Genomic DNA, 12,199 nt, shown 5'->3' on the forward strand with positions numbered 1-12,199 from the left:
TGCATTTTGACTGCTTGTGTTGTGGTTATTGCAAATATGATGCCTTGTATAAAGGTGTTAGTTTTTGTACCAATTGAAAGGGTAAAAACCAATTACCACACAGTACTTGTGTTGAAGATCGCGTAGATATAAAATGTGTAGTTAAAACCCGCCACCACCCGACACAGCCAACTAGTAAGTGTTGTCACGTCAACAGAACATGCCAATTCGTCACGAGTCCAGCACACCTGTGTGTTGGAGAGCCAAGCCACAACATATACAATCTGAGTACGACGTTTCGCCAGTAATTACAACTAGCTTTCGTCAGGCGACAGCCAGATTTGTAGAGAAGTCTAACTGTTTCGCTCCTTATTTAGAGGCGTAGATGTGGTGACCACACTTCTGCGCTCTTGCACAAAGTGAGGGGGGGGTGGATAAATGAGTCGGCGTAAGCTCGTGTGTCACACTGTTGGATGGTTTCAGGAGAATTGCCGCATCTGGGTAGGCCGAATGCAACTGCTTCCGGTACCGCAAGGGAACCAACATCTGTATGTCCGGCGGGATCTCTACCGACTCCCTCACAAATGCCTGAATCGCGACATTGCACCCGCATCCCTTCCAACAGGATCCATAAAAAATAACCGCTGCCCTGACGGCATCGCTTACACTTCTACTCCGTCAATTTCTGAGGGCATTCTCTAAGAAAAGTCGTTGTCGCACAAGCATGGGATAGCCCGCGTTCTAGAAATCACAACGGGCCCTTAAAATAACCCAATTCTTCATTTCATTTATCATGCTGTATACAATTTTATAATTGCTGTAAAGCGCTTTCGTAAAGGTGCTATATAAATGTCATTAAGATAAGAACCGTGATTGGAACAGCCAAACATCCACCAACTATCAATTTTGATTGAGAGGCCCTTGCATATGTGGAGTATTTCTCTCTTGACACCTCCTTAACTTATCCATCCTGTTGTATGTGAGCGCATGCCAGCGTTATTGTTTCGTGCATTCATGAATCGTGAGTTAAGTTTGTCTGCTTTGAGCAGGGGATGTACTGTAAGTTATAAGTGAAAGATGTCTCGAGGTACACCACAATCAGCTGTCGCTTAAATTAACCACATATAAGCATTTCCTGCTTCTACCGTGGTATTGTATCATCAAGGTAACGTGTTACTGATCCTACATGTTTCAGTGGTAAGGACGATACTGATGATTATGAACACGGATTGCATTATACAATTTGGAAAATGACAAAACTGATTGTCTAACATTTTTTTAATCAAAATTAGAGATGAGTTGTGCAACCAAATCACTCGAATTCCTGTGACTTAGTCACCTGCAGTTTCTTTGCCAAAATCTTTGCGAGTAGTTGCACAACAAAAGACAAGTCTCAGTGACTATAATGTCTGCGCCCTGTTCTGGTTACACGACTCCTCACCTGCATTTGGAATGTAACTGTTTATCACAATTCAGAACTGTGCAGCGTGTGATGATGCGATACGTTGATATGATTCGCTAAGGAGATGCTTGAAAGTAGTCTCGTTACACTGTGAGCAAAATGTTGCAGAGACGCCCATGTAGAAGCGATTCGGTTGCGTACACCCTAGTTGACAAGTTGCATGCAAATGATTGCTCTGGTGTCGACGCAACTTAACTTACGTCAAGTTGTGTTTTTTTCACAGAAAACAGTTCGTACCGATTTGGACAGTTGGCAATGTACGTTGCGAAACAAGTTCAACACACGTTCGTGAATTCTTGATTCCGTATCCTAACCACAATGCAATACGCTGTCCGTGTACAGCCCTTTTGTTAATCCACTGCGGGATGAAGGCCGCTGCACGCTGTGCGGGTTGTGGGGATTATTTGACTACGTTTCAGGGTATAGAAATAGAACGGTCGTGTGGTACGGGTAAGGATTTGAGGAATTACCTCTCCGATTAAGGATTGGAACGGCAACACAAAGTTGGGACAGAATGAGGATTTTTATTGAAATGTTTGTGGTATACCGTCACGTGTCTGACTCACTAGGGTCTGAATCATTGGTGGATATGTGAAAAAGTCGGATGTTATGTAAACGTTTTAAGAAACAGCCAGTTGCATTTTTGTACGCAAAAATAGGTTACTCGGCACCAATAACGTGCAATCTTTTAAAAGTGTGGAAATGCTTTATTATTCTTTGGAGATAATAGGCTGTTTGCTATAGTAAGAATACGGGACTGCATGCCATAAGGTAAGGTTTATGAACACCTTTATAATGTGACCCTTGCACCCTGCACAGCTACTGCTTCACTGAATGTGGGCAGTTTTGTTAGGGCGGACGTTGTAAGAATGATTATAGACCAATCTATATTCTTTCAACAGTTACTAAATTTTTTTTTACTTTAATCACGAAGAGACGGATACATAAAACTCACAATCTCCCGCACAGTAAACAGTCTGGTTTCAATGAGGATTACTGCGCCACCACAGCTATTATGGATGATTTAAAATGTTTTTTCAGTAACCTGCATGAAGGCCGCTACTGCTGTGGACTATTTCTTGCCTTGTCTAAAGCGTTTTGAAACTCTTGACCATGGTATTCTACTCACAAGACGCAGTCAACTAGAATTGTCAGACAGTACGATTAAATGGTTTCAGAGATACATCTCAGACCTTTATCTAAACGGTACATCGTCATAAAATCTCGTCCATAAATTTAAAAATAACAAAGGGCGTTACACAAGGCATGGTGGCTACTGTGACGCTGCGTACAAATTAGCTACTAATCTAACACTTAACAGATTAAACCCCATTTATCATTCGGATCTTCGATTTGTATTGGATCTACCATACAGCACCCACTAATGTGACCTCGACTTCAAATACAATCTCATAGCACTTGATGCAAAACGAAACCTACATTTGGCCCTGTTCATGCATAAAATCCTTATTGGCAAATATGTGCTTTAATTAGCTAAATCATAAACCCCACTGTCAATACAAAGAAACCTAAGACATACATCTAATTGCCTGTGAAGTATCCCAACAATGAGACTTGGAATGGGTGACAAAGCCTTTGCCATTGCAGCACCAACGTTTTGGAACAACCTTGTTTCCTCCCTTAACATCATAAATCTTCCTGCAATAAATGTTCTGAAGCAGAAGATTCATGCTGTACAAAGCCTCATTTGCAAATGTGATTGGAACGTTGATCCATACCCATGTATCGATAGTTCAATATTCATGTGCAGTTGTATCCAGGGACTGCCGTGTTGTCTTGGTGTGATCTGGGACTGTTGTTACTGCCTTGCTCACGCTTGCATTTAGTTTTGAAAATTGGTAGGAAGTAATATACGATTGTAGTTATAAACTTAGTTTAATTAGTATTTATCTAGTTTCAGTGATTTGCACACCTTTCCTATATTTTACACCCATATCCGTTGTTTGGACTGTTTGTTATTGTAACTTTTTGACCCACCCGTACTGGACATCTTTGAAAAATATCTTAAAAAATTATTGGATTTCTCGAGTTTAAAGATGCTGATTCAGATTCTATATATGTATGTATTTTGAACTTCTTTCGCACCGTACATAGCCAACCGTGCTAATCGGAGGTGCGGGGTGATGACAACAAACGAAACAGAACCATCAGTTCTAAAGAAATTCGTTTTAAATGTTCGAGTGATCCAGACGCCAAAATTCCTGTCCTTCTAGAATGCTTGTCTGAAGCAAAACTGGCTGCATTCAAACCTGGGCAAGACAGAGTACAAGATAGTTGGCTCAAAGCAGCGTCTGAGAGCGTGTCAGGGCCACATCGATCCTCCACTGATTAGCAGAGCTCGCCCTCTTCGTGTGTCCAAAGTACGCAACCTCGATCAGAGCTTGACCGTGCGCTCACAGCTCATAGCTACGTTCAGACACTGGCGGAGCCAGTGGGGGGATGGGGTGGCACGTGCCCCCACAATGATCCTATCGAAATCCCTAATTTAGATCTGATCATTGGGGTTTATTAGTAATAAGTCAGCATTTTGCGACCCCCACTGCCACTGTGTAGCATATTATTACGTGCCAGGGACTCTATGAGATGACAGGACAATAGTCTTAGTCCATAACTGGTAATAAGTAACGGCAAAGCAGTTATAAGTGACTCAGAATTGTGTGCAATTGCGTATACAGTACACGACTTCCCTGAAGGCATTCACCTTCAGCGAGCGCGATGCCGATCACACACGGTTCTAATTCGACCCTCGATCGATGGCTGCGCCATCGAATAAAAAGCAAGGGACAAGTCCTTACTTACTAACAACTCCTATCATTTTTAATTGCTGGAGGGGTTGCCCCCCCACCTGAAAATCCTGGCTCTGCCATTGCGTTCAGAGTAGAGGGTTGTGCCTGCTCCTCTCTGCCCCAGACCTGTAATCATTAGTTCATGCCTTTGTCTCAACACGCCTGGATTATTTATGCAGAGCTTCCACTTGGATTGGTGCAGAGGCTCCAGTTAGTGCAGAATGCAGCTGCCAGGATGATCCGGCAGGTTAGCCGCTTTGAACACATTACGCCCTGCGCAGCTTGTAGCCGCTACTGGTCCGCTTCCATGACAACAAATGCAGGAACCGTGGTGGGGGGGGACTGGGAGGTGTGGGCTGTCGGGGTTGTCTGTGGGAGTCGTCGTTACGTCGCGTTGGACGCTGCGACGGGTGGCCCTGGGTAGACGAGATAGCCCCTCAACACGTGGACACGACTGTGAGTTGGGTGTACAGGCGCTGTCTCCACTCTTGCAGTATTGGGAGTTTGTTCGGGGCGCTGTTTTTTCCCCGGTTACGTCTGTAACACGGTGGTGGTTGTTGTTTTATTCCGCTAATTTATCTTCGCTTCGTTATAGTTCCCTGTGCTCACGTTGTCGTTTTTGTTATTTTGGAGATCCCCCAGCCCCAGGTCACTCTTGCAAATGAGACTCCTGTCCTGGTCTCTCGAGTTCTACACCCGGTTACAGACGATACACTTGAACTCACTCACTCAATTATTTACCCACTCACCTATCCTCTCACTCACTAAATTAACCACTGACCCACTCAGCCACTCACTCACCCACCATCTCACTCACCCATGCACTCAATCGTTCACTTACTAATCTACTCACTCACGCACTCAATAATTTACCCAATCACTTACCGTCTCACTAACTCAAACACTCCACCGATCCACTCACCCATGCACTCACTCATCCACCAACCATCTCCCCAATCTACTCACCCACTCACTTACCCACCATCTCACCCAATCAACCATGTACTCAATCATTCAATCACCCACCATCTCTGTCACTTATCTACTTACTCATCTAATCACTCATCTAAGCACTCACTCCCCATGCCACTCACTCTTACAAATGAGACTCCTATCCTGGTGTCTTGAGTTCTCACCCCGGTTAAAAAAAAAAAAATAACAGCCCGAACTACAAAGACGATACCATGATGATGGTGGTAGTGGTGGTAATAATGGTAAAATGGTGATGATGGTAGTGGTGTTGATCATGGTAGTTATGATGGTGTAGAGGTGCTAGACACTCTTTTCGGTAACCTGCGGGGCCACTATGTATCAGAGGGGAAATGCAGTGTTACCACTCTGGGACCAATGGCCGGGGTCAGGAAGAGGTGAGAGCGGATCGTAAACACAGATTCCCGCCAGACCAACGGCCAGGGGTCAGATGAGGTAAAAGAGGATCTAAATCACGGATTGTAAAGAACCAATCAGAGGGTTCTACGAGGGAGCGTGGGATTGGATAAAGACCGATACAAACGGGTATAAAAGGGCGAGCGCGGGGAGCGCGTGCCAGTTCTCCTCAAACGAAGACCGAAGCTCGGGCTGAAGAAGCTAGGACCCTGGACCAAGCCTTTTAGCTCTTCCAAGAGCTAAGACTCAGTGTTCCAGCGGTCAAGGGGAGAATCGGTCTTGGCAGGCAGGACTCTGGCTCCCCAGCCTTCCAGCTCTTCTAAGAGCTAAGGCTCTGCGCGACCAGTGGTTAGGGGACCCACCAAGCCAGCGGTGGGTCAAGCTAGCCTCCCCTAGGTCCCAGTCAGAGGACGCTAGGGTAGCGGGTAGACTGAGAATAGCTCCCGCCAGTTCGGAGGCTGTACCTCCCTAGGCTAGCAGCCAGACCCGTGTGTAGGTCCCGCCAGGTACGGAGGCTGTATCTCCTTAGGCTACAGGTGAGGGAACCGTATATCCCTCCGTGTATGTAGGGACTGTTTCGAAAGTAAGACAATAAACCAGTGTGTGCCTTTAAGGAGTTTATTCAGCTGTTATTTACAACACTACAACTGGAGTCAGAAGTGGTTGAAAACGAACATGGAAACAAAATGCACAGTCCATGTGCGAGGCCCGGATCAAGAAAACTCCGACTCACCTGCAGGAGTGGAGAGCGCTGCTGAAAATGTGGGCATAGAGCCGTCCGCCCAACTGCCTGCCCGACCGCCGATCGCCGCGGGCGACGAGATCCGGGCTGCACACGGCCGTCTCGCCCAACTGCTGCATGCTGCAGCCACCATCCTTGAAGGAATTACCTTGGGGGCTGCGGGCGGAGTGGACCGGCCGCCGGCGGACGTTCCCGCCATTACAAACCCGGAAGGGTTCGAATTTCCCTCCGAAAGGTCACGTGCTTCTGCTGGAAGCGGAAATCAAGTGCACGCTGGGAACATTGACAGCCAATCACGGCACGCCGCGTCATCAGCGTGCGACGCTGCCTCCGCAAGTCGCTCGGACAACGCCACGTCATCACGGCAGCGACGCTGTACAGTAGACATCGTAGACCAAGCAATCGCCGCGTTCGGGACTGAGTCCGAACGAGCTGAAGATGACGAGACGGCTGCTTTCCAACAACGTCTGCCCGTCTTCCGCGAATTCACGTCCACAGGGGGTGACTGGGCAGCATTCCAGCGTCGCTTCCTCAGCCACCAGGAGATGGTGGGCTGGTCGGACGCACAGGCGCTTCGGGCGCTGCAGGCCACCGTAGATGACGACGCTCTCACCGCGCTCATCTCCATTCCCAAGCGACAAAGAGCAACTCTACAAGCGGCACTTCGGCGAATGTCCGAAATCTACGAACCTCCTTCCGCCACCCGCCATCAGTTCTATGAGAGACGGTGCAAACCTAGAGAATCGCCATTGGCGTTCTGTACTACACTAGTCGCCATGGCAAGAGCGGCTTACCCCCGCATAGACGAGGAGGCCATTAACGCTCTTGTCCTCCAGAAGCTGCTGGAGCTGGAGCGTGGACTGCGCGTTGTCATCCAAGCCGTGGATGATGAAGATATGTGCTCACTGCGAGCTGCAACCATGCTCACCTGATGCTTGACTAGGACGAGATCATCACTGCATAGGCTACAACGTCAGAGCCTGCCAGCAGGGACGACAATCACTCTCCAGATCGTGCCTTCACAATGACCAGGGCGACGGGCCGGCGATCACCTGACCGCACCGGGTGCTGCGATGACCAGCAGCGGGGACGCCCTTCCCCCGCAGCGACGTGACGTGTTTCAACTGTGGCCGCCGAGGCCACATCTCAACCGACTGCCTTTCACCTCGTCGGCGCTCCTTCGGGTCCCGAGGCCAGGACCACAGGGCACCCAACGCACCGCGGCATAAACAGGCGAGTCGCAGCACCCCTCACGCTCGGCCCTCACTCACACCTTATACACCACAACGCACCATTGACTTCGCTCATGATTCGGCGCATGACGTGCGGTGTTCTGGTGATTCTTCACGGCCACTCCGACCTGGGCAGTGGTCGGAGCTGGCCCATAGAGTGGTCGCAGCGACGGCGGGTTCCTCGGTGGTTGTGGGTTCAATTGAGGGTGTAGAGTTTCGTGTGCTTGTCGACACTGGTGCATCGGCCACTATCATTTCGGATTTAATTTATAACATACTGCCGGTGCGATGTCGACCCCTGCAAAAGGTCTCTGTTCCATGTTTTGCTGCGAATGGAAGTTCGCTGGGGATTATCAGGCAAATTCGGGCGCAAATTTTGATTGGTGATATTAAATTGGCCGGCCCTGTTTTGGTCTCTTCCTCCCTCGCGGTGCCGTGCCTCCTGGGAACTGATTTTCTCGCCAAAATGCCCATTAAAATCCTTATGGATCAGGGGTGTATTGAACTTCCGTCGGGCCGTCGGATGGCGTTTTTACCCGCAACCATGCATTCACGTATGGCCAATGTCTCTGTGCAGGCTTTTGCGGTTTGCACTGTACGCATTCCGCCAGGGGTGCAAATGCTTGTACCCTTGTGGTTAAAGAAACCGCTCGCTCCTAACGCCTCGGTACATGGCATTCTGTTAGGGCCCTCTTAAGGGCTTAGCATTGGTGGCCGCACAGACCCTCGTAGCGGCCGACAGGGAGCCATTTTTGAAAGTTTTGAATGTTGGTCTGTCCGAAACCGTCGTTCCACAGGGGTCTTGTGCTTGCTCACGCGACAGTGGCACCCCTGGGGACCGAGGTCGTGGGACATGTATTTGACGACCCGCAGCCTCAACCTCCTCCCAAATCAGACGAGGGATGGTTAGATGCACTCTGCGCAGATGCTGGCGATTTATCCAGGCTGCAGCAGATGAAATTGCAGGCTCTTTTGCGGGAATTCTCGGATGTGTTCAGCAAATCTAAATTTGATATTGGCTGCACCAAGCTGCTGTGTCACCACATTAATACTGGCGACGCTGCCCCTATCCATCACAATCCGTTTCGGCTCAGCCTGGCGGAGAAACAGCATGTGAAATTGGCAGTTGACGATGTGTCCGACGAGCCGGATGTCGCCCCGTTGGCGCCTAATCCGCAACGCAGACGTGACATTCCTTCTGCAGATGACGCAGGAATGATGGGGCCGTGCAGGCCACGATCGGCCGCTGGGGACCGGGGGTCGTCAAAGGTCTCCACGGAGAGACCTCCTTACCCGCCTGACATTCCTGTCATGCCGCCTGATCCACCTGCACCGCTAAAGGGGCCACTCGTCGCCTGCGATGGTCCCGCGAAACACACGCGTGCGAAATCCCGCCGATTTTAATAATATCAACGTTACGTTGTACGACACGGTCCCGGTGGTGCATCGTTTTTTTGCAGAACCGCTGCCTGGGTTGTTGTGTCGCGCATGTTGTCAAATTGTTGAAATGTTACCTTGTAATTATGTTGTGTTATTAAGAGGGGGTATTTATATTGGGTGTTTATTCTTGTTTTTGAAATTTGTTCTTGTTCTTGTTGGCAAGGTACACACACACACTTAATTTTTGCATTTTTGGAGTTTCCCGTTGCTGCAGCCGGGACGGCTGAAGCTTCCAAAGGGGGGAGGGGGGGGTGGGTGATGTAGAGGTGCTAGACACTATTCAGTAACCTGCAGGGCCACTATGTATTAGAGGGGCAATGCAGTGTTACCACTCTGGGACCAACGGCCGGGGTCAGGGAGAGGTGAGATCGGATTGTAAACACGGATTCCCGCCAGACCAACGGCCAAGGGTCAGATGAGGTAAAGAGGATCGAAAACGCAGATTGTAAAGAACCAATCAGAGGGTCCCACGAGGGAGCGTGGGATTGGATAAAGACAGTTACAAAACGGGTATAAAAGGGCGAGCGCGGGGAGCGCCCGCCAGTTCTCTTCACACGAAGACAGAAGCCCGGCTGAAGAAACTAGGACCCTGGACCAAGCCTTCCAGGTCTTGTAAGAGCTAAGGCTCAGTGTTTCAGTGGTCAAGGGGAGAATAGGTCCTGGCAGGCAGGACCCTGGCTCCCCAGCCTTACAGCTCTTCTAAGAGCTAAGGCTCTGCGCGACCAGTGGTAAGGGGACCCACCGAGCCAGTCAAGCTAGTCTCCCCTAGGTCCCAGCCGGAGGACGCTAGGGTAGTGGGTAGCTGAGAATAGCTCCCGCAGTTCGGAGGCTGTACCTCCCTAGGCTAGCAGCCAGACCCGTGTATAGGTCCCGCCAGTTCGGAGGCTGTACCTCCCTAGGCTAGCAGCCAGACCCGTGTATAGGTCCCGCCAGTTCGGAGGCTGTACCTCTCTAGGCTAGCAGCCAGACCCGTGTATAGGTCCCGCCAGTTACGGAGGCTGTACCTCCTGAGGCTACGGGTGAGGGAACCGTATATCCCTCAGTGTGTGTTGGGACTGTGTCAGAAGAAAGACAGTAAACCAGTGTGTGCCTTAAAGGAGGTTATTCATCTGTTACTTATGTAGTGGCGGTGCATGCTGACAAGGTGGGGGCGTGTGTGTGCGTGCGCCGGGGCGTGGCTACATCGAGTGTGGGGGTGTTGACGCACGCCGACAGTGATGGATCACGGGGCGGCGCTGGGTGCGCGGTTGTGCGCGGAGACACGATATGGGAAAGAGGATCGTGGCCAGCGTGCTGAGTGATTGGTCAACTGGGATGGGTGCTCTCAGCGACGTCCGCATAAAGGACTATAAAGGGGGACGCGCTGGAGCACTCGGGGAGTTATTACCAGCTGAAGATCGAAGACGGAGCGAAGAGATAGGGCCCTGAGACCCCTAGCCCCGCTGTCCTTGTCAAGGGCCGGGACCCTGTGCGGTTCAGAGGCGAGGCTGTGGGACCCGAGGTCTGGGCGTCCATGTGGGACCAGGCTGCGGGATCCAGAGCCGAGACTAATAACCCAGCCGGGTGGAACCCTAGAAGCTACGGGGCAAAAGAGCCTGTGCGAGTGTAGCCAGGGGAACCTCGTGGGTTATGTGGCAGTTGCCACCCGTGTAACAGTTTGGTGTTAATAAAAAGGTGTGCTACCCGTCACCGTCGTCTCCCGCCAAGTTACTACTTTACAACTGGCGTCAGAAGTAAACCTGTCTTCACAAACGATGGATACTAGGAAGACTACCCGTACCCACGAGCGAGATCGGGAAGACGACGACGTACCGGAGACACAAGCATCGGGTGGCGAGGAAGATGAGATGCCGCCGATGCAGCACCTCGCGCCGATGGACGACGCTCCGCTCGCCTCCAACACCGGCCTTCAGGAAGCACACTCCCGCCTGGCGGAGTTGTTGCTCGCCGCCGCTTCGATTTTGTCCGAACTCACGGCTTCAGGAGGTGGGAGGACGACTGCAAGAGTGGAGGAGGGAGCGCGGCCGCCGGGATCCAGCCAAAACGCGCTTCGCGCCAAAAGTTTTGAAGTTGGCGCCATTTTCGAGGGTCCACCAGCGATTGGCGGGAAGCGGGGACACCACGTGCTCGGGGACCTCCACTCCACGCAGCCCGCGTTATTGGCGCGCGCCGAGACTCTCCACCATGCGCCTGCCGACGGAGCCGACATTTTCATTGACTACAGCGGTGCGCGGGAAAAGCAGTCATCGGGGGACGACGACCAGGTCCTCCAACAGAGACTGCCCGCGCTCACGGCGTTCAAGGCGGATGGGGGCGACTGGGGGGCCTTCCATCGAAGGTTCCTCGCGCATCAGGAGATGTCGGGGTGGTCCGACACCACGGCCCTACGCGCGCTGCCGGCGATGCTCGATGACGACGCACTTGCGGCCTTTACATCCGCCCCAAGGTCGTCCCGCTCAACGCTCCAGGCCGCGCTGCATCTCATGGCTAAGGTGTTCGGACCGCCCTCGACCTGTCGCCACCAGTTTTACGAACGGCGTAAGGTGGATGGAGAAACTACGCTCGCCTATTGCACATCGCTGCTCGCCCTGGCGGACGCCGCTTTCCCCCGTATGGACAAGGAGGGGAAGGACGCCATGGTCACGGAGCAACTGCTGGCGTTGGCTCACGGTCTGGGAGTGCCCATAAATACGGCCGACGAAATGGACATCTGCTCCTTGGGGGTGGCGACAAATATTCACGCACACGAGGTCCTCAAGCGTAAGCGGACGGTCATCTGTGCATCGGCGGGGATCGCGACACCAGCCGCGACGAGCGCCAAGCCTCCGACTGTTGCGGTTCGGGAGGAGGCCTTCACCGTCTCAAGACCGGGGGAGTGGAGATCGGGTGGTCGCTCGCCCGTACGATCCCGCAAGCTGGAGCAACCGAAACCTACGACGTCCATGGTCTTGTGTTACAACTGCGGCCTCCGGGGTCACGTCGCGTCCGGGTGCCGGGCTCCGCGTCAGCGCCACGGGACCACGTCCGGACGACGACCAAGGCTCCAAGTCATCCCAGCAAACCCCGGCAAGTCGCGGCACCCCACACGCTCGGTCCACATACATGGCACACTCGGGTCGCCGCTTCGCGGTGGGGGGACCGCGTATGGGTA

This window comes from Lampetra fluviatilis, chromosome 69 (genome assembly GCF_964198595.1).
Source record: "Lampetra fluviatilis chromosome 69, kcLamFluv1.1, whole genome shotgun sequence".
In the NCBI taxonomy this organism is placed as follows: domain Eukaryota; kingdom Metazoa; phylum Chordata; class Hyperoartia; order Petromyzontiformes; family Petromyzontidae; genus Lampetra; species Lampetra fluviatilis.